Genomic DNA, 27,315 nt, shown 5'->3' with positions numbered 1-27,315 from the left:
AGATGATCTAGAGGGTGTTTAGCATGTTGAGGTTGAGGCTACACAAAATGATGTGGCCCCATCAAGTAAAGAGCGCAACATATGTTCTCTAAATTAATGAAATACTTGTAACAATAATAATTTTTTTTTGAATTTAACCCATTTCTTTGTTATTGCAGAGGACCCCCCTTCGCTTCAGTGTCCTCGTCCTCAATATAGGACCAGGCATACATCGAGATCATGAGTAGTTGGCGAAACATCTGCAGATGGGGGAAATGATGAAGAAACCAATGTTCCACTTAGTCTTTTCATAGCTTCAAAGAAAAAACAAAAAAAGAAATGATTGTAATTTAACTTATTTGATAATGACTGATTTTTATGTGTTAGTGAATGTAATTATGTGCTAATTAATGGTTATGGATGATATGTGTTAATTAATATTGATGAATGTTGCATGTTAATTAATGTTAATCAATGTTATGTGTTAATGAATGTTATGTGATATTAATGAATGAATGCTATATTTTATTAATGGTAGAAAGAAAGAAAGAATGAATGTTATAAGATGTTAACGGGGAATTTAGAGTGATGTTGGGGGGGGGGGAGGGGCCAAATGAGCTTCCACCTTCACGTGGTTGGCCCTGTTAAGTAGAGAATATTAAACTATTCTCGAAACCAAGCGAAGCTCAACAAGATAACACACTTTCAATATTTCATTATGTTGCACAGTTAATCTTATTGAATAATGTATATTGAATCTTAATTGCAGGGTCCAACAGAGCCAACACGAACAACAACACCACAAGTTGCTGGGTATAATGAACTCCCATATTGTCTTGTCTATACATGAACAATATGAGTTGCTTCTAGTGTTGATATCCAAGGCGGGACTGCAAAAGTTATGAATATGCCTCATCCTTGTAAGTTTTTTTATTACTTGTAAGTCATGAATATGCCTCATCCTTGTAAGTTTTTTTATTACTTGTAAGTCATGAATATGCCTCATCCTTGTAAGTTTTTTTATTACTTGTAAGTCATGAATATGCCTCATCCTTGTAAGTTTTTTTATTACTTGTAAGTCATGAATATTGCTCTTTAGTTGATTAAAATCAATTCAGTGAATGCAAATCTTGATTATTATAAAGTGATATCTGCACTATCAATATCAATTCCAAATTGAAACCCTTTCAGTGCATGCATGTTGTTTGCCAAAATGCCATATCAAAAGTATCAACAAACAAACATTGGCATTCGCAAAATCAAGAAAGACAAACTGAAAATTAGCAGTAGAGCATTCAAGTAAACTGTTTGTCAAGAAGCATAGTTGAAAAGGTGCAAAAGAAAATGGTTTCAAAATAGGGGTAGACCATTACAAATTGGCAACTTGGCATCACTTCTCTTCTTACTTCTCCTCAACCCTCTTGCTTTGCACTCTCACTTTTTCACCTGGCACCTGCAACTCTCAATCTCACATTCATAGTTCTTAGCTTCTTGCTCTTTGTTTTTGTGAGTTGAAACAAAAATAGGAGGCAGTTTTATAAAGTTGGTGGGGTTTGGGTGGGGCCCATAGGCTCTGAGGGTTTGACCTTGGGCATGGAGTTTGAAAAAAGTTCTGATTTTTTTAAAATCACTTATGGGCTGTTTGGCCATGGGAGATGCTTGGATGTCCTTGAGATGGTCAGGAGGCTCTTGGGAGTCCCTCAAATGTCTCAAGGATGTCCTAGAGATTTCTCAAAGATGATGGCATTGGATTGCACTAGGGTGGTAGGGGGATGTCCCATCCAAGTCCCTGTATTATGAAGGTATCCCCATTTAAAAAACAAATAGTTTTGGGGGAGGAAATGTCCTTGTGGAACACTGGCTCCAGTACATACGTTTTGGTATGGTTTTTTAAATAAGACACCAAAATTCATAAAAGAATATCTTTAGAATCTATATTAATCAATAAAAGATGTTTCTAATTCAATATATGTACCAAACCCTATTACCAACAATATAACAGCCCTAGCCTACAAATTGGACTGGTTAATTTTCTCCAATCAAACAAACATGTAATCACTCCATAAACTAGGTACATTAAGCACACATCAAATTATAAAATAACTAACTGTGATACATCAATATGTGAAAGTTTAATGACCTAGATATTAGGACTGTAAAATACTATATCGTATCCTAATTCCTAAAATAACCCTTTTTGTGTGATGTGTGAAGTACAATACACAACTAAGAATTATGTTGAGTCAAATGCAAAATCGGTACTAACCATGGAAGCTAAGGATAAATCATGAACAACATATCTGAACCAACACATGATTGACTCAAGTGCAGATGAATGCTAGGAAATAAAGTAGAAAACAATGCAAAATTAGGTAAGAAACTAGGTGACAATAAACCATGAACAACTTTAATAATCTATAATTAATGATCTATGTGATCCATCAACCTGTGACTATGAAATGTAATCTGCAAATAGTAAACTTGTGGACCATTAAGAACACGAAGAAACTTGTTAGTAGATCTGCCATTTCTTGTCAATAAATCATCAAAGAACTTGTGATCTTCCATGCACCATGTATGTCGTATACCATACCTATATACAAACATTTTGTATTGAGTAAACTAGATTTATTGATTCATTGAACTTGTTTTGCTTGGATCCAAATACCAAGGAAACATAACCATTAATCCTAATAACCTGTGAACCATGGAGTGCAAACTAAATGGAATCATGTCCAAAATTTTGGTTAAAACAATCTAGGGAAAGTAGTGGGATTCCAATTATCCATCTCAAAACACCATAATTGAAACTTCCATGTTCAATATACAGAAAAAACTCTGTTTTTTAGCCATTTTACTCATCAACATATTTTTTTGCTAAATAAAAGTTGGATTTATATTAAAAGAGCTAAATATTATAAAACCATTTCAGCACAATTTATATCCCTATCTTTATCACTATTTCTTTTTAACAGATTGCTGCCTTTTTCCAGTGGCAGTGTTGTAGTATTGATTAATGTGCTACATCATAATGTGATCAACTTAAAAGAAGTACTAAATTTTACCTGATATTTCTTTTAAATTGAGGGGTGAATTAGCTATATCCTCTAAACCAAGCATTATTTTATTATATTTATTGTCAGCATTCCTTCAATACTTGTTTGTGAATATTTAGGGTGACATGATTAGCGTCCTCCCCTTTGTAAAAAATTATTGAATACATGAAATGGATTTTTTATGTCATTTTGCAATATACCATGGTTGTATGTGTTTATACGTAAAGTTATGAATCCAAAATTGTCAAATAGATGTTACATAGATAACAATCTTTCCTTCTTGCTATCTATTACAGACAATGGAAAAGTTTCCATTGTTCTTTAATTCTTGTATACATTACTTGAACCTAGTCTATGTGTCTTTATGGTCGAAGTCATGGAATTTCAGCAATTTAATTCTTAGTATATAGCAATAGCCTATTAGCAAGCTCACTCTAGCGAAGACAAATTTGAAAGAATTCATAAAATAGGAGTTGTCAATGACATATACTGATGCTTGAGTTTTATGTTTCTTTTGTTATAGGCTCCTTTGATGTAAGGGATAAAGAGGATCGATGGATACGAGGATGGGTTAAGAAGGGGGATATGATTATCCTTCCAGGAGGAATCTATCATCGTTTACCCTCGACACAAACAACTACATTAATGTAAATTCTCTTTTATCTCAAGGGCACTCACTATAAATCATTTCTTATATGAACTAGAGGATATAATTATTGTTTCTTTGACTTTTATTGTAGATCCTGAGGCTTTTCCAGGGTGAGCTAGTCTGGACAACATACAATCATCCTTGTGAGGAGCATCCTGCTAGGTAAGAACCCTAATACTTGTAAGACCAAGATGAGAATTTCAATTTGATTGTTTTCAAGAAAACCTGAACATTCTAGTTTTACATATAAAAATGACATATTTTTATGATGGCATGTTCCAATATGTATTTTCTTTTGATAGATTGGTTGTAGGTTCTAGAGAGGACCCACTTCCAAATAGATAAAGTTTTTTATAAATAGGCTATTGGTGAAGAATAACCGAAGAAAATCAATGAAAAACCACATCAACAATAACCAACACAGTCAGAAACATTAATCTAAAGATTCTTTTTAACCCCCGCCATCCACAAAATGCTCAAAATTAAATGAAAATCTTTAATGAATACACAAAACTATATACATATGCAGGCGCACCATGGTTGAGATGGTCCAACTCCCTAGTCTCACTCTAGGACTAAGCTCATGGCATATCTAAATGAAATACATCTCAAATACATCGTTGATGGAAAGCTGCAAAATACCATTTTCATACATACAAGACATACACAATTGGGCACAATCACCAAGAGAATGGTAAAAAGTGTGTTTGAGATCATTGTCCTAATTGTGGTGTGGTCACGAAGAGATCACCATAAATTTGTCAACCTTTCCTTCATTTAAACCAAGTAAACTTTTATGTATATGTATACGTTATGCATATACATAAAGGTTTACTTGGTTTAAATGAAGGAAAGGTTGACAAATTTACGGTGATCTCTTCGTAACCACACCACAATTAGGACAATGATCTCAAACACACTTTTTACTGTTCTCTTGGTGATTGTGCCCAATTGTGTATGTCTTGCTTATGTATGAAAATGGCATTTTGCAGCTTTCCACCGATGATGTATTTGAGATGTATTTCATTTAGATATGGCATGAGCTTAGTCCTAGAGTGAGACTAGGGAGTTGGATCATCTCAACCATGGTGCGCCTGATCATATTAGCTTGAAACCATGCACCTCATATTAGCCTCAAACCTATGCCCCCTACTGGTAGGTGGTGGGGATAGAATATCGTTCGCTGTACATATCAATGACTGGATAATAATAATTTTTTTTTGATAAAAATATTATCATCGCCAGAATTATGATGAATACCAAGCTTTCCACCAACGATGAAATCAGTGGACATACAACATTCTTGTTGGCAAAAATTAACTGGAGTCATCGTACTTCTGACTCAAACTACACAAACATCCAATGAGGATGCTGTACGTGCGACAACACTTCGTAGTCGGATGGTCATCAATGCCTTTGAATGAACTGATGACACAAGCATTGGACAAACATCACCATCGATGCGAAGTTTCAAATTGTCGTCAGCTTTGCGATGAAATCTACTGAAGCATTCGACAAGGATGCTGCATGTCCGATGACTTTTTTGACCGGAAGAGTGATCATGCCCACCATCAGCCGAGTCCATAGGATTGTCATATTTCCGATGGTCAGGGCCTCATTGACAAATCTGACAACAAGTTTTCTACGGCTAGTTTTGTCAGCACTCCGAAAAAAATTAGTCACAATTCTAACAATCGGCCATCAAAAATTAGCTCTGAATGTACTAGTGACTGTTGTTCAATTGAGTATATGGGTGATATAGATGCCTGCCACTTTTGTAAGGTTAGTGGTCATTTTAGAAGTAAATGTCCCTTATTATCAATCAAATCTTCAAGGTCTAAAACTCAGGCCTCTGGACCCCCTATAGCTAAAGCCATGCCCTCTGTATCTGCCCCCTCGTCTCCCCTTCATGTCCCTTCCTCACCCCCCCCACCCGCTTCTTCTCCCTCCCCCTCGCTGTTCCCCCACAACCCTCCCCCTTCCTCTTCAACCCCCTCAATGGCTAACTCCATCCTAGACTACAACAATGCTATAAGGAGGCCCTCGCCACTGCTCAGCCACCCCCCTTTTCTCCCTCTAAAATAGTTGTTATTCCTACTCATCTCTCAAACCTGAGGACCCTTAATGCACAACAACTAGTGATGGAAAAATTGAGAAAAGCAATGGAAGCTAGGAAAATTCTTGAAGAGAACCTCTCCAAGCAGAAATTGGAAATTGAAGCCTCTCAGTGTCAGCTACCTAACCTTGAGGAAATTGATAGGGGTGTTCCAAATATGATAGACACCATTAGCAGGGCCTTGGTCTAGGACCCTGAACTATCCACTTGCAAGGAACTTAATGGACTCAATACTGAGGAATACCCTACCCTGCAAGGGGAAAGGGGAATACCTACTTTGGAGGAGGTACCATCAACCCCTCTAGATGATCTTAATACTTTAGAGGCCGATAGGGGAGACCCTGCTAGTGTTGTCTCCTATACTGCTAGCACCCCTATTAGTGCCCTGAAGGCAAAGTCAACTACCATGCAAGGTGTGGAGCCCAACATAGACCCCTTCACTCCTATGGATAATGACTTTGAACAAGGACTGGCAATCCCTCAAGATGGATTTACTATGGTTAAACACAGGAAAGCTAGGAGGAAGAGATCTCCTAAGAACAACAAGGATAATGCTAACAGGAAGGAATCTCTAGGCCCTAAACAAATCTCCGAGGCAAGGAAAAAGAGAGGTAGACCCTCCTCTTCTATTGCATTTGATGCTAACAATATAGCAAACAAAGAGGATTGGCCCAAGTGTTTTGAGGGATTTAAATCTCAAACTGACCCTCCCCAACTAGGTGTATCATGCTGAAAATTATATCTTAGAACATCAGAGGCCTAGAGGCCCCTGATCGGAAATACATCATAAAGAAATTTCTTAATGCACATAAGAACATGGATTGCCTCCTCTTGCAAGAGCTAAAAGCAGTGGGTTTCACCCTGCAAATCGGTCTCAAATGTATCTGGAGGGAGGCTACCTCCTTTTACACTAACCATACCAAAGGAAAAGGTGGATCAACCATACTCCTTAGTCCTAAATGGGCCAACAAAGTAGTTAACTGGGGACAATCCCCCTGTGCTAGAGCTATATGGGTCTCTATTCAAATGGAGAGCTAGAGGTTTGGAATTTGCTCTATCTATGCCCCGAATGACTACAGAGAAAGAGGAGAACTATGGAACTGGCTAACAACACTAGAGGATATCCCTTGGATTATTGGGGGAGACTTCAATATGATGGAATCTCCCACTGATAAAAAAGGGGGCAACAAATTTGAATGGAAGGGAATGGAAAGGCTTCAATGGGATAGAATGATCAACAAACTGCATCTCTTTGACCCTATTGCTGGAAGGAAAGAAAATTTGAACACTATATGGTACACCTGGTGCAACTATCAATAGTCGAATAAAAGGATCTACTATAGGTTGGACAAGCTCTACCTCAATAAATCCCACTTCATGATAGACAAAGGCTCTAATGGTGATCACTATTTTGTCTCCCCATTTACCCTCTCTGATCACCACCCAATAATAATGGGAATTGACCTCTCCACAGCGGCCCCCCCTCCTCCTCAAGAGCTCCTTCATTCATCCTCAACACTAGACTCCTAGAAGATGAGGACTTTTGCTCTGCCCTGGCCTTTATCAAACTATTTAACAAAAAGGATAGGAACTAGCTCTCTGGTACAGATGCATGGAATTTAAACATAAAAACTTGGATCATCTTTTGTCAAACAGTGGGCAAAAAAAAGACCAAGGATGCCAAGAGGGTAGAAAGACTACTCTAGGAGGATCTATGTAATGCAGAAATGAATCTCCAGAACTCTCTGAATGATGAAAACCTCACTTGCACTCTGATGACAATCAAAGATCACCTCAGGAAGTTTCAGAACCATAAAATTAAAAGGCTAAAAACCAGGTCGAAACTAAATTGGTTGGATTCAAGGGACAAGGGCTCCAAATTCTTCTTCCATATGCTCAAAGTTAAGGAATCTAAGGAGAACATCAATGCTATATGGGACAATAACACTCAAATCAAAGACTCCCAGAAGATCCTACAATGCTTCTCCCTCTATTATCAGAAGCTTTTTACCTCAGAAGAGGTAAATGAAGACCACAAACATGGTAGAGAGCTCATTAAGCAATTGACCCCACCCAAGCTTAATGAGGAGGACTTTGAGGTTGTGGGGCGCTCTATCTCAAGAGAGGAAATAGCCATGGCTATCTTCTCTATGGGCAATGACAGATCCCCTGGACTGGATGGATTCGCAGTGGAGTTCTATAAGAAAAACAGTAAATGGATTGTAGACGACCTCCTTGTCCTATATTTGGAGGCTATATCCAAAGGAACCCTAGGCAAAGAGATCAACCAAGGGCTTATCAAGCTCATTCCAAAGGAAGGAGACAAGACTTTGGTTAAGAAATGGAGGCCTATCACGCTACTAAATGTATCTTATAAAATATTGGCCAAAGTAGTAGCAAATAGGTTAATCAAAATATTGCCAAAGATTATCAATCCTACCCAACCAAGATTTGTTAAAGGCAAGTTCATCCTTGAGAACTTGGTGACCTGCTGGGAGTCTCTTGAATGGGATAAGGTCTTTGGTCAGAATGGGGCTTTGCTACTAATAGACTTTGAGAAGGCATATTGTTGGTGTAAATAATTATTCATCATGGATATTATTACACTTACTTAAGTTTACTTAGGATAATGCATTTCATAGTAGTTTGGATATGAGACACTTGGGTGTTTGTGTCACATTGGGATAGTGTGTGTAGGAGAAATTCCACCTTTTATGGTGTTGATCTTGTTATTACACTATCATATCCACTTATTGTGGAGTGATAATTCCACCTTCGGTGGGTGATCCACCTCATGTGGAATATTATATTATTTCTCCTACCTACCCACACCTATTTCCTACCTACCCTTGTTTCTCATTGAGCCACTTGTCATATTTGTGTGCTCATACATCCATATGGCCTTGCCTATATAAGCAGGCCTCTATTCATTATATTGGTTAATCCAGTTGATCATTTTTATATTGATGAGAATACAGTTTGTTCTTGTCATTCTATTATCTCTTTTATGCTTTTCATTGTGCCCTTGATCTTGGCAAAATCCAACATGGTATCAGAGCCATTGGGGCTTCATTGATCAGTTTTTGGAGACATCGTGGAAGGCTTCTATTTTCGGATTTGGGGATCTTCATTTTTTGGAGGCATCATACAGCGATTTGGACATCACCGTTGAATCCGGGAGGCCATTTCCATAAATTTCGACTATAAAGTCGACCTATTTTGGTGAGGAAATTTTTTTTCCCCAATTTTGCTACATAGTACGGATTTTCGGATTTATTATTTATTTTTCAAAATTTTTTTTTTTTTCTTTTTTTGGAAAATGTTTTTCAAAAATTAGAAAAATCAAAAAAATCAAAAAAAAAAAAAATCCGAAATCGAAAAAAAAGGGGAGAAAAATAAATAAAAAAAGGTGCATTTGTTTGGGGGTCCGCAGACCCCCCCGTACACAGTACCTTCGGTGCAGGATTGTGCAGGTACCCTACCCACAGACCCGTACTCTGTTGCAGGGCATCGTACCCCGCGCCGCTGCCGTGATCCCTGCGTCCGCCTCAACCCCCGAGCCGCATCGGACGCCGTTCCACCACCTCGTTTCTCTCCTGGCAGCCACCGTCTCTTGCAGCTCCCGGCCGCCACCGTCCTCGGCAGCTCCCGGCAGCCACCGTCTCCTGCAGCTTCCGGCCGCCACCGCCTCCCCGGCTCCAGCTCCGGTATCCGCCTCCAGCACCGGCGACAAACAATCAACCTGACCCAGCCACGTGGCCCACAAACAGGTATTCGTACACCGCCACGCATGCATACCGTACTGCCCAGTCACATAGCCGTGTAAGCATCCGTACGGTGCCACGTCAACAGTATGGACTGTACAGTCAGTAGGCCACATAATCTGTCCGTACAGTACGGACGCCCAGTCAGCAGGGAAGCGAAGTTTTCGTGACGGTCATACGCCCGTCAAATTTAACATAGTGTTTTGCTGACGTCAGCATTACATCAGCATTTTTTGAAAATTTTTAACCCCTCTCCATTGGGCTTTTCAGTTTTGCAGTCCAACTTTGGAAGGCCATATCTTGCTCATTTTTGCTCCTTTTTGGTGCAATTTTTTTTGAAATGGGCTAAAATTTCATGATCTTCGCAGTGGTGTGGTTATTTTCTGATTTTGATGCATAGGTTTTTCGGAATTTTTGGATTCTCTCAGCTGTACCTGTCCAATCCTCAATTCTGCAACTTCAAAGGCCTCGTTTGAGCTCATACGACCTCCTTTTCAGGTGCCATTTTTTTTGAAAGTGCTTATTTTTTCGTCTACTTTCAGAATCTATGATCAGATTTCAGATATTTTGAGTGAAAATTGTACTTTCAGATATTGGTCTTATTTGGCCTATTAGGTACTTGTAAATTGCTTGGATCTTAGTTAGATCTCTTGCATTATCAGTTTGAGTCTCTTTTGGCCTTCTTGAGGTAGTTGTAAAATTGTAAATCAGAAGTCCACTTTGCCATTTTTTGCAAGTGGCCCATTGTATACGCACTACTTATAAAGTGCCAAAATCATCACATTTGGGGGGGGTTCTTTGATTGAGTGAATTTGGGGGGGTGTCTTGTGTGATTGTGCCTCCTTTGTGCTCTTTCCATTCTTGTTGCAATGAGTCCTAATAAGTTTCCACCATTAACTCCACATAATTATGCATCATGGAAAATTAAAATATGGAGTAAACTAATGGAAAAGGGTCTCACACACTACATAGATGGAACAATAACAGCACCACCTAATCCTAAGGCTGATCCAAATGCTCAATTAGAATGGCTCACTAAGAATTGCATGGCTCTTGGAACATTACGCAAGTATGTATCAGATGACCTCATTTTCCACATTGAGAAGTGTAAAACAATTAAAGAGGCTTGGGATATGTTTCAAAAATTGTATGGAAAAGTTGATGAAATCAGAGGCTATCAGATTGATAATGAGCTCACCAACTTAGATCCCAAGAATTTTGATACAATCCAAGATTATGTAACCAAAGCAAATGAGCTAAGAGCAAAGCTAAAGGATTGTGGAATTGACAAAAAAGATGCTCAATTGATATTCAACTTGTTGGACAAGCTTGCACCAGAATATGCAGCATTTGTATCTAGCTTCCAAACTCATCGTTTGATAGTGGGGAGTTCTTATGTTATGCCTTCTTTTGAAGCTTTCACAGAAATGTTGATATTGGAACAATCCAAGTTGTTGAACATGGGGTTTCTCAAGTCTTCAAAGTCCAAGGCTTTGGTAGCAAATCAAGGAAATCAAGGAAGTCAAGGCAAAACTTCCAACAAGAAGAAGAAGCAATCTAAGTCTTAACCACAACAGGAAAAGGGACAATCATCCTCTCCATCACAAGGCAATCTTCAATCCTCTTCCAAGAAGGGGACACCACCTAAGAAGGATAAACCAACTTGTGCATATTGCAAAAAGTATGGTCATGATGAGCATCGATGCCACGCAAAGCAAGTTGATGAGTTAACCAATCTTCTCAAGAAAAACAACATCAACTTGCCATCCGCCTACACAAAGAAGGATTCATCTTCTTCTTCTTCCTCATAGTCTAAAGGAAAAGGGCAAGCATTTGTGGCCACAACAGGTTCTTCACAGCAATGGATACTTGACTCGGGTGCCTCATATCACATGGGTTCTACAAAAGATCAGTTTTCTACATTAGAGCCATCTAAGGTACCTCACATTTACATAGGAGATGATACACAAGTAGAGGTTGAAGGGAAAGGTTCAGTTGACATGGATGATGGAACATTTGAGAATGTTCTCTATGTTCCTAACTTGTCTACCAACCTTCTCTCCATCTACCAAATCATTCACTATGGGAATGGGAAAAAGGTTGAGTTTACACCAGATTCAGTTGTGGTAAAGGAACTTGATGATGATGCCTTGGTAGCAGTGGGACAAGTCAATGACAACTCAAGGCTTTATTCATTTTCCCACTTTGTGCCACGTTCACCTTCTAGGGCCTTGCTTACTCATTCAAATTCAGAAAGTAAGCTATGGCATGAGCGGTTTGGTCACCTCAACTACCGCTATCTTCAGCAGCTCAGCACTAAAGACATGGTCACAGGTCTTCCTCGAATCAGCTTTTCAGAGGGTGTATGTTCAAGTTGTTCCATGGGCAAGCATCCTGAAGAGACATTTGATAAAGAGAAAACTTGGAGAGCTTCGGAAGTTCTTCAACTTGTTCACAGTGATGTAGCAGGTCCATTTCCAGCACCTTCATTTAGTAAGGCCCGCTATGTTCTTACCTTCATTGATGACTACTCCCACTTCACTTGGGTCTACTTTCTCATTCATAAGAGTGAAGTATTTGATAGATTTCAGGACTTCAAGACTCGTGTGGAGAAGCAATCAGGGAAAGTGATCAAGATTCTTCGTATAGATAATGGCAGGGAATATGTGAACAAGAGACTTGAGGATTTTTGTACATTTGAGGGGATTGATCTTCAGCATTCTGTTGCATACACTCCACAGCAGAACGGGGTTGCAGAACGCAAGAATCAAACTCTCAAAGAAATGGCTAGCTGTATGATTCATGCACGTTCTCTTGATCCCGTCTTTTGGGCAGAGGCTATCAGTTGTGCCACACACATCCAGAATCGAGTTCCTCACAAAGCTTTACAAGGTATTACTCCTTTTGAAGCTTGGGCTAGTAGGAAACCGATTGTGAGACACTTCAGAGTCTTTGGGTGTCCAGCATGGGCTCTCATACCTCCACAGAAATGCAAGGCATTGGAACCTCAGAGTCAGCCTTGCATATTTGTTGGATATCCTGAGGGTGTTAAGGCATACAGATTGATAGATCCAGAGACACATGAGGTATTCATTGAGAGGAGTGTTCACTTTGAGGAAAGCTCTCCTAGCTTAGCCTCTCTACCTCCTCCACCTTCCTCCATTGTGGATAGTGATGTTAGTGATTCAGATGATGAGACTCCCTCAACTCTGACTCGCAGGGTAGCACCTCCGCAGGGTCCACTTGCAGTTGAGGTGCCTCATTCTCCACCTCCACCTAGACCTCGTTGGGCTCGACAGACACTTGAGTCCATGGGTTCTCTTGTTGGGGATCCTTCGGATACACGGAGAACTCGATCACAAAATCTGGATCTTCCACATGCATTCATTGCTACCGCTTCCGATCCACAGACATTTAGGGAAGCATCAGGGGTTCCTGAGTGGGACCAAGCTATGGAGGAAGAGTATAGTTCCCTGATGAGGAACAACACATGGGATCTAGTCCATCTCCCTAAGGGGAGAAAGATGGTTCGATGTAAGTGGATCTATCGGACCAAGTTTGCAGCGGATGGTAGTGTGGATAAGTATAAGGCTCGGCTTATTGCCAAAGGTTTCTCGCAGGTTGCAGGTGTTGACTATACTGAGACCTTTGCACCCGTAGCTAAGATGAACTCCATTCGTCTGACACTTGCTATAGCTGCAGCTCATGGTTGGGCTGTACATCAGATGGATGTGAAGAGTGCTTTTCTTCATGGTGACCTTGATGAGGAGATTTATATGGAGCAACCACAGGGTTTCATCCAGGATACTTCCTTGGTTTGCCGACTAAGGAAATCTATCTATGGCCTTAAGCAGGCCCCCAGGGCTTGGTATGCCAAGATGGATTCCTTTCTTCTCTTCGTAGGTTTCACCAGGTGTCATTCCGATCCGAATGTCTACATTTTGCGACAGGATGACTCTCACTTGATACTTGTGCTCTATGTTGATGACTTGATCATTACAGGGAGTACTTCATCCATCATTAGCAGGGTCAAATCTGCTTTGCATGACAGATTTTCTATGACTGACTTGGGTCTTTTGCACTACTTTCTCGGGATAGAGATTTCACAGTCAACTTCCGAGATTACTCTATCGCAGCCCAAGTATGCTCTTGATCTACTTGCACGCTTTCATATGGCTGATTGTAAGCCTGCCCTGACTCCCTTTCTTTCAAGAGTCAAGCTTGAGGCTCAGTGTTCTTCTCCACTAGTTGATGCCACTTTGTATCGTCAGCTTGTGGGTAGTCTCATCTACTTGACTCATACACGCCCTGATATTTCATTTGCAATTGGCATGGTTTCTCGCTTCATGCAAGAACCACATGAGCTTCATTGGAAAGCTGCCAAATGCATTCTACGTTACATCCAGGGTACACATCACTATGGGATTCACTATGCAGCAGGCACAGGACTTCGCTTGGTTGGTTACACAGACTCCGATTGGGCTGGCGATCTAGTTGATCATAAGTCTACTTCTGGTTATAGTTTTCACCTTGGTTCGGGCCCCATTTGTTGGCAGAGCAAGAAGCAACATGCTATTGCTCTCTCTTCGACTGAGGCTGAGTATCGAGGCGCTGTTAATGCAGCGACTGAGACCATTTGGCTCCAGCAGATTCTCACAGAGTTTGGATTCACTACTCCACGGCCGACAGTCCTATATTGCGACAATCAGAGTGCCATTGCTATCTCGAAGAACCCGGTCCAGCACTAGCGGACCAAACACATCGAGATTCATATGCACTATATCCGAGAGCTCATCCAGGAGCAGGTCATTGATTTGCAGTATTGTTCTACAGCAGAGCAGGTTGCTGACATATTCACCAAACCTTTCACCGAGAGTAAGTTCTAGCAGTTGCGAGCTCTCTTGGGGGTGCGGGATGTGTCATTAGGGGGGGTCAGCTGACTTCTCCTTCCTCTCTTGGGGGGGACTTTTTCCTCCTTGAGGTTTTGTCCTTCTTCCTTGAGATTCTTTTGTACATTCATCTCTCTTTTGGGGGGGAGTTTTTTCCCACTGGGTTTTCTCCCTTTCTCCATTTGTGAGAGATTGCATTGCATTGGTTTGCATGCATTTGCATTTGTGCATGGGTACCTAACATGGCCTCGTAGCTGAGATCCATCTTGCATTGCTTAGTTGTATTGTAGACTTAAGTACATTCCCCTAAGTTGCACTTAAGGGGGGGTGTTGGTGTAAATAATTATTCATCATGGATATTATTACACTTACTTAAGTTTACTTAGGATAATGCATTTCATAGTAGTTTGGATATGAGACACTTGGGTGTTTGTGTCACATTGGGATAGTGTGTGTAGGAGAAATTCCACCTTTTATGGTGTTGATCTTGTTATTACACTATCATATCCACTTATTGTGGAGTGATAATTCCACCTTCGATGGGTGATCCACCTCATGTGGAATATTATATTATTTCTCCTACCTACCCACACCTATTTCCTACCTACCCTTGTTTCTCATTGAGCCACTTGTCATATTTGTGTGCTCATACATCCATATGGCCTTGCCTATATAAGCAGGCCTCTATTCATTGTATTGGTTAATCCAGTTGATCATTTTTATATTGATGAGAATACAGTTTGTTCTTGTCATTCTATTATCTCTTTTATGCTTTTCATTGTGCCCTTGATCTTGGCAAAATCCAACACATATGATAGGATAGAGTGGGGATTCATAATTCAGATGCTAGCTAGTCTAGGATTCCCGGATCCCTTCTGCAAGATTGTCCAGACACTACTTAGTGATGCCAATGTAGTTGTGGAAGTAAACGGATTAAAATCTAACAACATCACTCTCTCCAGATCAATTAGACAAGGGTGTCCTCTTTCCCCAACCCTATTTGTCTTGGCTATGGATTCTATGCACTACATACTAAAGGACTTCAGCTTATCCCCTAGGGTTATAGGAATTGTACTCCCTAGCAAAGAAGTCATTAATATATAGTTTTCAGATGACACAACTATCCTCTTCTCCCTAGAGGAGGAGAATTTATCACATCTTCTTCACAATATTGGTATCTTCTACAAAGCTTCAGGTAGTAGAATTGCCATTCACAAATCTACCCTGTTAGGCTGGACTGATGCCCCTCCTATCTGGCTATCTAAGTTTGATCTAAAGTGGGGAGGCCCAGATACCACTATTAGATACCTGAGAATCCCTTTCTCTGTCTCCCCGAACTTGAAAGAAATGTGGGAATGGTTCAGAAATAAGGTTGATAAGAAACTCACTAAATGGAACTGAAACTTCCTGTCCTTAGCAGGTCATTTTCAGGTTTGTCAGAAACTACTATCTTCATATAACATATATTGCTCCTCAGCCTGGTTATTCAGCAATTATCAGTTCAACTACATTAAAAAAAAAATCAGGAACTTCCTCTAGTCAGATGGAAAAGGCAAAAAGAAGCAACACGCTATTAAATGGGATTAGTGTATCAGATCTAAGATTCAGGGAGGTATGGGCCTCAAAAACCTCAAACTTCAAGGAACTACCATGGTTTCCAAATGGATTTGTAAAGCCATTTATGGCAACGAACCCTGGAAAGTGCTTGTTAGAAACAATATTCAATGCTCCACCCCAAAATCAGCAAAAAAATGGAAGAACCTACCCATGGGAGATCTGATTGCTGGGAATTTTGAGGTCTCCCCTGCGGGGTCAGAATTCTTCAAGCCTATATGGAAAGACTGGAACCATGTTAGACAATATATTAGCAATAAGGACATAATAGATAAGAAGGGCTCTCTCAATCTGGATAGGTCTATATGGTGGAATATTCTGCATAATGGGAAACAACTAGCCTGTCTTCAAGGATGCTTTGCCCTGAAATGGCACAACCAGGGATTGGTCACATTTTAACACATTCTGGAAGATGGCACTCTGGCCTCCTGGGAAACTCTCAACTCTAAATTCAACCTTCCCCTCTCCTAGGCCAAAACCTATACCATCCTTAAGTCTACACTTTCTCCCATCCTTCCTTGTCCTTACCCCTCCTCCCCCTCCCCTTTAGCCTCCCTCTGCTGGATAGATGGGTCTCCCCTTTTGCTAAACAAGGCCAAAATGATCTACTCTGCCCTTTCTGACTCTATAGATATCCTTGACCATCTTAACTGCACTTGGAACCTTTCCTGGGACTCCAAACAATGGCATTCTTCCCTCTTGAGATTTTGGTCTAATCCGACTAAACCAAAGAAGAAATTTTTTGCTTGGAGACTCCTGCTTCATAAACTTCCACTTAAGGACAACAAAGGAGACCCCTTACTATGTAAACTTTTCCGTATCCTTGTGTAAACTTTTCCGTATCCCTGAATCTGTATACCACATTTTTTTGTTGTTGTCATTTTGCCAAAGAAGTCTGGCATCTGTTTGGTATCTCACTTAATAGAAATTGTTTTACTATTGAAGAGATGGTATTTGGTTATATTAGAGATGGTAGGAAACATGCTAATCTTTTCTCATCTGTTCTCTCTTTGGAAATTATGTGGATAATTTGGAAATTTAGGAATGATGATGTGTTTAATGGAAAGAGTAGGAGCCTCACTGAGTCTCTTAGGAGACTCATCCGCTACCTTGTTGATATGCAAGTCACAGTGGTACTAAGACTGGAGGAAGACAAATTTGATAGGTGGCTAAAGAATGGGTCTACTCTAGTTTTCATAAGAGAGCTCTCACATGGATTCACTTGGGTCACATGAGAAGCAATAAGACTCATTTTGAACAAGGGCTGATGAGGTTCATGCAAGAGATGGAGGCACGACAATAGAGAGAAGACTTCATCAAGATGGAGCTGGAAGGACTACCCTCCCACCCCTACAAAGATCAGTTTTCCAAAGGAAATGTGCCGGTCTGGTGTGAGGGAGAGCTAGGATGGACTGCATGGCTCCCCCTAGTGGGAGACAACAACGACCTTGTTTCCTCCTTTGTGTTCAGTTAGTTGTATACCTCATGATGCTTTTTGACATGTCTATCATTTTGTGTAATTTTGTAATTCAGCTCCTATGTAAATGATCGTATATCATGACTCGAGTTCCTTCCTGATATTGCTCCTACAACTTATGTTTTAACTCTTTAGTTGGCTGCAAGGTATCTAGCCCAAACTCTCAAATTTTTTAACTATTGTTTATATGATGCTTAATACAAAAAGTATTGAATGTATTTGAAGTATTTAGTTTTACTTGTTTATGTTGTATGAAGTCTTACTGTGTTTAACCGGTATTGCCATGGTTAAGTTCAGTAATGAAGACAACCGGTTAAGAGTGTTTTAACTTGATAAGTTTTGGAGAAGTTTTTGTGTGTACTGATTCACCCCTCCTCTCAGTACCAGTTAGGGTATCTGTTGTTCATCGTTATTCATAAATTGGTATCAGAGAAACTCCAGGTCCTCACAGATATAAGCCTAACTGCTTGAGGAAAAAGATCCTACCTTAATGATGAAAAGGGAAGGTCCTAAGTTCAATAGAGATAACTTCAAAATATGGAAGGACAAAATGAATATCTATATCATGAGTTTGGGTGCTCAACACTGGAGCTATGTTGAGAATGTCTATGTAATCCCCACTAGCACTTTAACCGATGATCAAAAAAGAGGGATTCAAGAAAACGGGCAAGTTATGGAAGCTCTTATTAGAAGTTTGTCCGATATTGAGTTAATTGATGTACAAGATAAGGACACTCCTAAGGATGTATGGGACACTTTGGAAACTATTTACGGTGGTGATGAGCATGTCAATCAAGCTAAGGAAGTGAGCCTTAGAGGAAAATTTGAAGACATGAGGATGGTTGAAGGTGAAACCATTCAACAATATGGCATAAGGATCAAGACTGTTGTTGGAGATATCAAAAGCACTGGTGGAACAATTGATGATACCACCGTTGTCAGTAAAGTTCTGAGATCATTATTACTGCTCTATGCAATCAGAGTTGCTGCTATTCAGGAACTAAAGTCTATTGACAAAACCAAGGTATCCTTAGACTCTATCATTGCAAAGTTGACTGCATATGAGTTGAATAGCTATGATGGCAGTGTTCAGAAGATTGAGTCAGCTTTTAGAGCAATTGTTGCACCAACCAGAAAAGGAAAAGAAGTAATTACCAGTTATGAATCCATGCAAAGCAGAGGTATGGATGATGAAGAGATTCTGATGGAGTTTGAAGCTCTTCTTTCCAAGAGACTTCCAAAAGGCGCTGGAAAATACAAAGGTAAGCTTCCTTTAAAATGTTTTTCCTGCAATAAGATAGGACATATAGTTGTTAACTATCCTAACAATGACAATAAGGATAAACCAGAGAGGTTTAGAAAGTATAAAGGAGGAAATAGAAGAAATTGTCTTGTAGCAGTAGATGAAGGTGTTACTGATGAAGAATCAGAGAATGAAGAGAATGAGGACATAGTGTTTGTAGCTGTAAAGGAAGAAGTGTCTAACAAGAAAGCACTTGTCTCTCGCATTGACAACTCTAATGAGTGGATTATTGATAGTGGTTGTTCTCACCACATGACTAGTGATCGAGGAAAGTTTTCATCTCTAGGAAAATATGATAGAGGTGTTGTCATATTTGGAAATGATGCACCATGTTTGGTAAAAGGAAAAGGATCCATCTCATTGAATGGAAAGAGAAGTGTGGATGATGTCTACTAGGTAGAAGGTCTTAAGCATAACCTATTGAGTGTTGCTCAGCTAAATGATAAAGGTCTCGTTTTGGAATTCAAAGGTGGAGTTTGCAGTATAATTGGAAAAAGTGGTGAGCTTATTGCCACTGGTAATTAGACCAAAGGTAACTTGTTTTAGCTGAATGCCAAGATAAGTCAGTGTCTAATGGCAAAGTTTGATGATAGTTGGATATGGCACAAAAGACTTTGTCATATGAACTTTGATAATATTTTAAAGGCAAGTAAGATCAAGGCAGTAAGAGGATTTCCTTTACTGAACAAACCGGAGAATGCTTTATGTAGAGAATGTCAACTTGGGAAGATGTCTTCCTAAGCTTTCAAAGGTAAGTATTTTTCAGCAGAAAAATTACTTGATCTTGTGCATACTGATTTGTGTGGTCCTATGAAAACTAGAAGTATTCAGGGAGATAGGTATTTCATGATTCTTACTGATGACTACTCAAGAATGATATGGGTCACATTATTCAAAGACAAGTCTGAGGCATTTGGAAAGTTCAAAGCCTTTAGAGAATTAGTAGAGAAGGAAAGTGGTCAAAAGATAAAATGCCTAAGAATTGATCAAGGAGGTGAATTCACTTCTGATGGATTCAACAAGTACTATGAAGATAGCGGTATCAAGAGGCAGTTGTCTGCCCCAAGGACACCACAATAGAATAGCATAGCAGAAAGGAATAACATGACTGTAGTTAAAGCGGCTAGAACGATGTTGATCCAAGGAAAGGTTGCTCACACTTTTTGGAGAGAAGCGGTGAGCACCGCAGTCTATACTATGAACCGAGTACTCATCAATAAAGGTAGAGTTAAAACCCCTTATGAGTATTGGACTGGGAAGGCTCCCACTGTGAGTTATTTAAAAGTATTTGGTAGTAAGTGTTACATCAAGAGAGGTGAGCATTTGAGCAAGTTTGATGCCAAATGTGATGAAGGAATATTTATGGGGTATTCCATTAAGATTAAAGCTCTCAAGTGCTACAACAATAGAACACATAAAATTGTTGAGAGTATCAATGTAAGGGTTGATGAATCCCCTGAGGAACTTGAGGAAACCTGCAGTGAAGAATTGGAAGATGAACCAAGTATAGCCTTCTGGGAACCGGTTAAGAAAGAAACAAGTAAAGATCTCAGTGTTCCTATACTGGTAGAAGCTGCAGTAGGTGAAGATGAAGAAGTAAGTGAAGAAGAAGAGGAAAAGCAAGCAGAACCAGCTAGAGTCATTCCTAGATATGTGAAGCTACATCAGGATCCGAAGCAGATCATAGGAGATAAAGATGCATGGATACTCACAAGAAGAAAGGTGAAAGAAAACTCTTGCATGATATCTGAATTGGAGCCCAAGACTTCCAGAGAAGCACTTACAGATGAAGACTGGATTAAGGCAATGGAAGAGGATCTAGACCAAATAGAAAAGAATGCAACATGGTCCTTGGTACCCATACTAGAACATAAGAATGTCATAGGTACCAAATGGGGTTTTCAGGAATAAGCTAAATGAAGAAGGCATAGTTGTAAGAAACAAGGCAAGACTTGTATGCAAGGGATACACTCAAGAAGAGGGAGAAGACTATGGAGAAACCTTTGCTCCTGTGGCTAGACTAGAAGGTGTCCGAATGCTACTTGCATTTGTAGAATTCAAGGGATTTAAGGTATACCAGATGGATGTGAAGTTTGCATTCTTAAATGGAATCCTATAAGAGGAAGTGTATATTGAGAAACCAGATGGGTTTGCCTTATTAGAAGATAGTAACATGGTGTGTAGATTACACAAAGCCCTATATGGATTGAAACAAGCACCTAGGGAATGGTATGAACATTTACACTCTCATCTTGTGAAAATAGGATTCTAGAGAACAAGTGAGGATAGCAACATCTACCTTAAATTTGAAGGTGATCAGATTTTGATCTGTGAAGTATTTGTAGATGACACAATCTTTGGAGGAGATGATGAAATGAGTCATGCTTTTGTGGATGAAATGAAGAAAGAGTTTGAGATGTCTCTGATTGGGGAGATAAAGTTATTCATTGGTTTATAGATTTAACAAATGAAAGAGGGTATCTTTATTACCCAGTCCAAGTATGTCAAAGAGGTATTGAAGACCTTTGGCATGAAGGAGAGCAAACTGGTTGGCACACCGATGGTGACCGGCTGAAAACTAACTAAGGAAGATGATTCAGCATTAGTGAATGAGAAGGAGTATCGGTTAATGATTGGTAAGTTGCACTATGTGGTGCACAATAGACCAAATATTGCTCATGCAGTGGGCATTGTAGCTCATTTTCAGAAAAGTTCGATAGAATCCCACTTGGTAGCAATCAAGAGGATTCTTAGATACCTGAAAGGGACTGTTGACTATGGATTGTGGTATTCATATAATGGTGATTTTAATCTCAAGGTATTTACCAATGCAGATTGGGGAGGTAATGTGGATGACCGGAAAAGCACAACCGGTGGAGCATTCTTTTTTGGTGGAAGACTAGTCTCATGGATAAGTAAGAAGCAGAGCTGTACTTCTTAGTCTACAACTGAAGTAGAGTATGTGGTAGCATTTATGAATTGCACTCAGGCAATCTGGATGAAACATGTATTAGATGGTTTCAAAGTACCTATATCTGAACCGATGAGTATATTTTGTGATAATATTAGTGCAATCAATATTTAAAAAAAATTGGTATTGCATGCTAGAACTAAGAACATTGAGCTCAAGTATCATTTATTGAGAGAGAAGGTTCAAAATAAAGAGGTTGTATTATAACATGTTTCCAGTAAGGAGGAGCTAGCAGACATATTCACTAAGCCCTTACCAAAGACTACATTTATCTATATGAGAGGTGAATTAGGGGTTTTGCCCCTTCATGAAGTAAACTAAAGATGTGTGCTCCACATCAGTTAGGTATTACAGTGAAAAATCTTTCAGGATTGATGTGTTCAAGAATGCTACTTCATAGGGGGAGTAGCATAGTGGAGTATGGGAGCTTGTACATCCACTTTGGCATTGTTGTCAAAGGGGGAGAAGAAATATAATAAAGAGAGAAGATATGAGATAGGGGAGAAGATATCTATTGTATGATATCTGATGAAGATATTTTTTGTTGGCATTGGTCTATGATGTTTCTTGTTGCAATGCTACGCTAAGTAAGTATTGCCATCAATGCCAAAGGGGGAGATTGTTGGCATTTGATGAACTGATATGTTAGCACATGATGATATGATAATAATGTATGTTGTCATTGATGTCAATAAGTATAGGTCAACCGGTATGAAGATTGGAAGAAGTTGTTATTAATGATCAAGTTGAAGAACCGGTATGAAGAGATGTAGTGAACTGGTGTCAGGGTTTCACTAAGTGTGACTACCGGTTGGTAATCTCAGCTCTAGTGTTTCCGGTTTGGCAATCTAGCTTGTGCAATGCAACCGATGGTATTCTATGATGAGTTAGCTAAGAAATGAGGATGAGATCACGATGCCACATCAATTTTGTGCATGTGAAGGATTTCCTTCAGGATCTTGCATGTGAAGATTGACTGTATTAAAAGTCTACCTCGGGAATGAACATTCTTCTTAGCGGCATGAGAAGAAAGCGTGATGGGTTACTGATTTCTATGTGTGGTGAGGAATGGACAATGCATAATGACTTGTGATTTGTTTGAGATTATTTCATTCTATGAAAAGTGTTTGGATGGTCAGGATTGGACTGCCTGTAATTGTAAACCTAAATGCTTAGGGTTTAGGGTTTATACTACCGACCTAATTGTTGTCTATAAGGTCGATGATGTTTGTTATTGTAAATTGTTGGCAAAAGTTATGTATGTATCCGAGTGATGAGATACTTGCCAGACCAGTGAGAGAAAACTGCAGAGTGTGATTACAGAGTAGAGGAACTGAAAAGGATTTGCCTTAGCATATAGTGTTGTTATCAGATCAGAGTTTTACCTGTTGTCTTCTAATCATTTTAATAGAAGGAAAATTCCTTTGCTGGGTAGCTTTAATAGGCTTATTGTAAATCCTCTAATCAGGTGACTCAAGCTCATTGAGCTCTTTAAATCCTCTAGCAAGGTAACCTTTAATAGGGTATATAGCCATCCCTTAATCGGGCGATCTTTAACACAATTGGTTCCTAGTAGAAACTTATTGTAAAGTCTTTAACCAGAATAGGCTCCTAACAGAGCGAGCTTCAAAAGAGTTCAAAACAAGCTTGTGGGTATTCATCCCCATCGTGGTTTTTCCCATTTAGGTTTCCACATGAAAAATCTATGTGTCATGAGTTGTGCATTTCCATGTGATGATTAAGTATTCTTTGTTTAAGTGATTATGCATGCAAAGGTAATGGTTATGGTATTGCTGATATATCACATGCATATGTTTATGGGTGAAGTAGTTATCAAGTATTGAATGTATTTGAAGTATCCAGTTTTACCTATTTTTGTTGTCTGAAGTCTTACTATATTTAACCAGTATTGCCATGGTTAAGTTCAGTAATGAAGACAACCAGTTAAGATTATTTTAACTTGATAAGTTATGGAGAAGTTTTTGTATGTACTGATTCACCCCCTCCTCTCAGTACTAGTTAGGGTATCTATTGATCATCATTATTCATCAAAATATTCAAGCTTGGTAATGAAAAATCATGTCAGATAATATTAGTGCAGAACAAAATGAAGAAACACTTGCTAGATTGTGGGCTAGATTGAAAAGAAAGGGTGATAGGAAATGTTATTGTCCTTGCAATAATTGCAAGGGCTTAAAGACGAGAAGACTTTTAATCACAAAAACTGAGAAACACTATAGGTAACAAGGTTGTTAGGTCCCAGAGACAACTGAGAGGGGGGGGGGTGAATCAGTTGTCCAATAAATTCAACCAAAGTTAACTTAACCAAAAATTAATGCTTAATACAGGTAAACCAAACTTTATGCCGGTAGACAGTCTTAATAGTTAATTGCAATATAGGTAAAGAATAATGCATGAAACAAAAAGGCAATAACATCCACAACACATAACACAATTATTTGTACGTGGAAACCCTGTAAGGGGAAAAACCATGGTGGGAAGCCTTACCCACAATCAAATGATACTACTGCAGATGGTATGTGTTTACAATATGGATTTTGCACATGCATAAATGCCAGCTACCTAGAAATCACTGCTCAATCACAAAATGAGAGTCACACTAACTACAATTGGATGGTTAAATCCAATGATAATGTACTACATAAAATAGCATCTTCATATGATGGATTCAGTACCAGTTTAGTTCTGATTTCCTCCGCAAGATCCTTCCTTCAACCTTCAAATGATGTCTGCGTGTATAACTCTACTTATTTTTGCATATACCTTATTGCAATCCTTTTCACATTCACACATTAATCTCACAAATGAGATCTTACATTTATACCATAACCTAAGACCAATTGAATAGGTCGGCTTACTAAAAGATATTGCAATAAAATAAATTACAAGTAAATCAATATCCGATGCATGATGTCAGCTCAATGCATTTACAATAATAATAAATAATCTCAATAACATGTCATGTTGATCTGGAATAGATATGTCCGCAGGTGCTTATCCTAGACCTATTTTCCGACAACAACAAATATGCAAACCCGAATAAATAATTAACCAAGTAGTCTCCAAGTCATTCTAAGTGCCGGTGAACAATATAATCTGCCGGTGAACCAAATACCAGTGACTTTGCATAAGTTTCTGACTTGCTGGTGAACATAACCAAAATCTCGAAGTGCTGATAAGTGTTGACAAGCGATGACAAGTGTTGACATCAATGACAAAACCATATCAACATATCCAAAATGCCAACAATCTCCCCCTTTGGCATTGATGACAACATAAGATGGAAGAACCATCAAAGTGCCAAAACAGAAATGCCAAAAACCAAAAACCAACAATCTCCCAAAGAGATCATTAACCAGAAATAAAAAATACATAATATCTCTCCCCTTAGGAATAATCTCTCCCCAAAAGAAAAATATAATGTGTTTTTTCATATCAATCTCTCCCCCTTTGAGATCAAATTCCAAAGCAATACAAAACCAAATACAAAATACCAACTACTCCCCCTGAGAAGTAGCTCTCCTCATCAAAGCGAGAATAATAGATTTCTCTATTAATTCTACTGATTGATGACAAACATCAATTATCTAAGTCTCTACTGGTGGGGGTAGGACTCTAAGTTTCTCTCGAAGATACTCAAATTTTTCCTTAAGCAAGGGCTTTGTAAAAATATCTACAATCTGCTCTTTAGTATTCACATAAACCAATTTGAATTCTTTTGCTTCAACATTCTCCGTTAGAAAATTCAGTTTGATAGAAACATGTTTAGTTTTAGAGTGAAGTACCAGGTTCTTAGATATATCAATTGTTGTTGTATTATCACAATAAATAGCTATAGGTTCCTTGTATTTTACCTTTATGTCCTTCAACATTTTCTTGATCTATAATACCTATGTACAATTAGTTGCTGCTGCAAAATATTCTGATTCTGCTGTTGATAGACTTGTACAACTCTGTTTCTTGCTGAACCATGAAATTAGTCTATTGCCAAGAAAAAATGCTCTGCCGGTGGTTCTTTTTCTGTCATCCAAATCTCCTGCCCAATTAGCATTTGTGTATGCACATAAGTCAAAATTTTCATCTCCAGGATACCATAAACCAAGATTTGTAGTGCTTTGTAGGTACCGAAAAATCCTTTTCACTGTTGATTCATGATTTTCTTTAGGATTACTCTGAAATCTTGAAACAATACATACTGCATTCATAATATTAGGTCTTGTTTGTGTCAAATATAGTAAACCTCCTATCATAGACTTGTATCTAGTCGGATTAACAGGTGTTGATTCATCCTTCAAAGATAATTTATCATTTGTAGTCATAGGTGTGCTTACCGGTTTACAATTTTCCATGCCAAATTTCTTTAGTAATTCCTTTAAGTACTTAGATTGACATAGGAATATACCTTTATCAGTCTGTGAAATCTGCAATCCTAATTTTTTTTAATCTCTCCAATCATAGACATTTCAAATTCTTGCTGCATTTTGTTAGAAAAGTCTTTACACAAACCATCTTCTCCTCCAAAGATTATATCATCAACAAAACCTTCAATAACCAAGATGTCATCATTAGTCACTTTTTAGTATAGATTGTTGTCAACATTACCTTTAGTCTAACCAAGCTTCAAAAGATATTTGTCCAATCTAGCATACCAAGCTCTAGGAGCTTGTTTCAATCCATATAAAGCTTTCCTTAACCTGCAAACCATGTCTTTGTTATCTGTCAAAGAAAATCCACCAAGTTGTTCAATATAAAATTCTTCTTCAAGATCTCCATTCAAAAATGCACATTTAACGTCCATTTGATATACTTTGTAGTTCTTGTGTGCTGCAAAAGCCAATAAAAGTCTGACTGCCTCAATTCTAGCTATCGGTGCAAAGGTTTCATTATAATCAATTCCTTCTTTTTGAGAATATCCCTTACACACTAATCTTTCTTTGTTTCTAATTACCATGCCATCTTCATTAATTTTATTTTTGAAAACCCATTTGGTTCCAATTACATTTTTGTCTTTAGGCCGGGGAACTAATGACCAAGTGTTATTCCTTTCAATTTGTTCCAATTCATCTTCCATAGCTTTAATCCAATATTTATCTTCACATGCCTCATTAATTGATGTAGGTTCAATTTGAGAAATAAGACATACCTCTTCATTTGCCAATCTTCATCTAGTCATAACTCCTTGAAATTTGTTTCCAATTATCTGATCTTCAGAATGATTCAATCTTACATATCGGGGTGTTTTTACTTGTTGTTGTTCTTTACTGGCTGTTGAATCTACAGATGATTCTAGTGTAACTGGATCACCATTCTATACTGGTGTATTCATAATAGGTTCATTTGTGATTATCTCTATTGCCAGTTTAGAGTTTGTGTACCTTGAATTTCCTCTAAACTATTCATCAATCTTCACATTTGCACTCTCAACAATTTTTTGCAATCTCTTGTTAAAACATCTATATGCCTTGATCTTAGATGA

This window comes from Cryptomeria japonica, chromosome 9 (assembly GCF_030272615.1).
Source record: "Cryptomeria japonica chromosome 9, Sugi_1.0, whole genome shotgun sequence".
NCBI classification, from domain to species: domain Eukaryota; kingdom Viridiplantae; phylum Streptophyta; class Pinopsida; order Cupressales; family Cupressaceae; genus Cryptomeria; species Cryptomeria japonica.
This window is presented reverse-complemented; position numbering follows the sequence as displayed.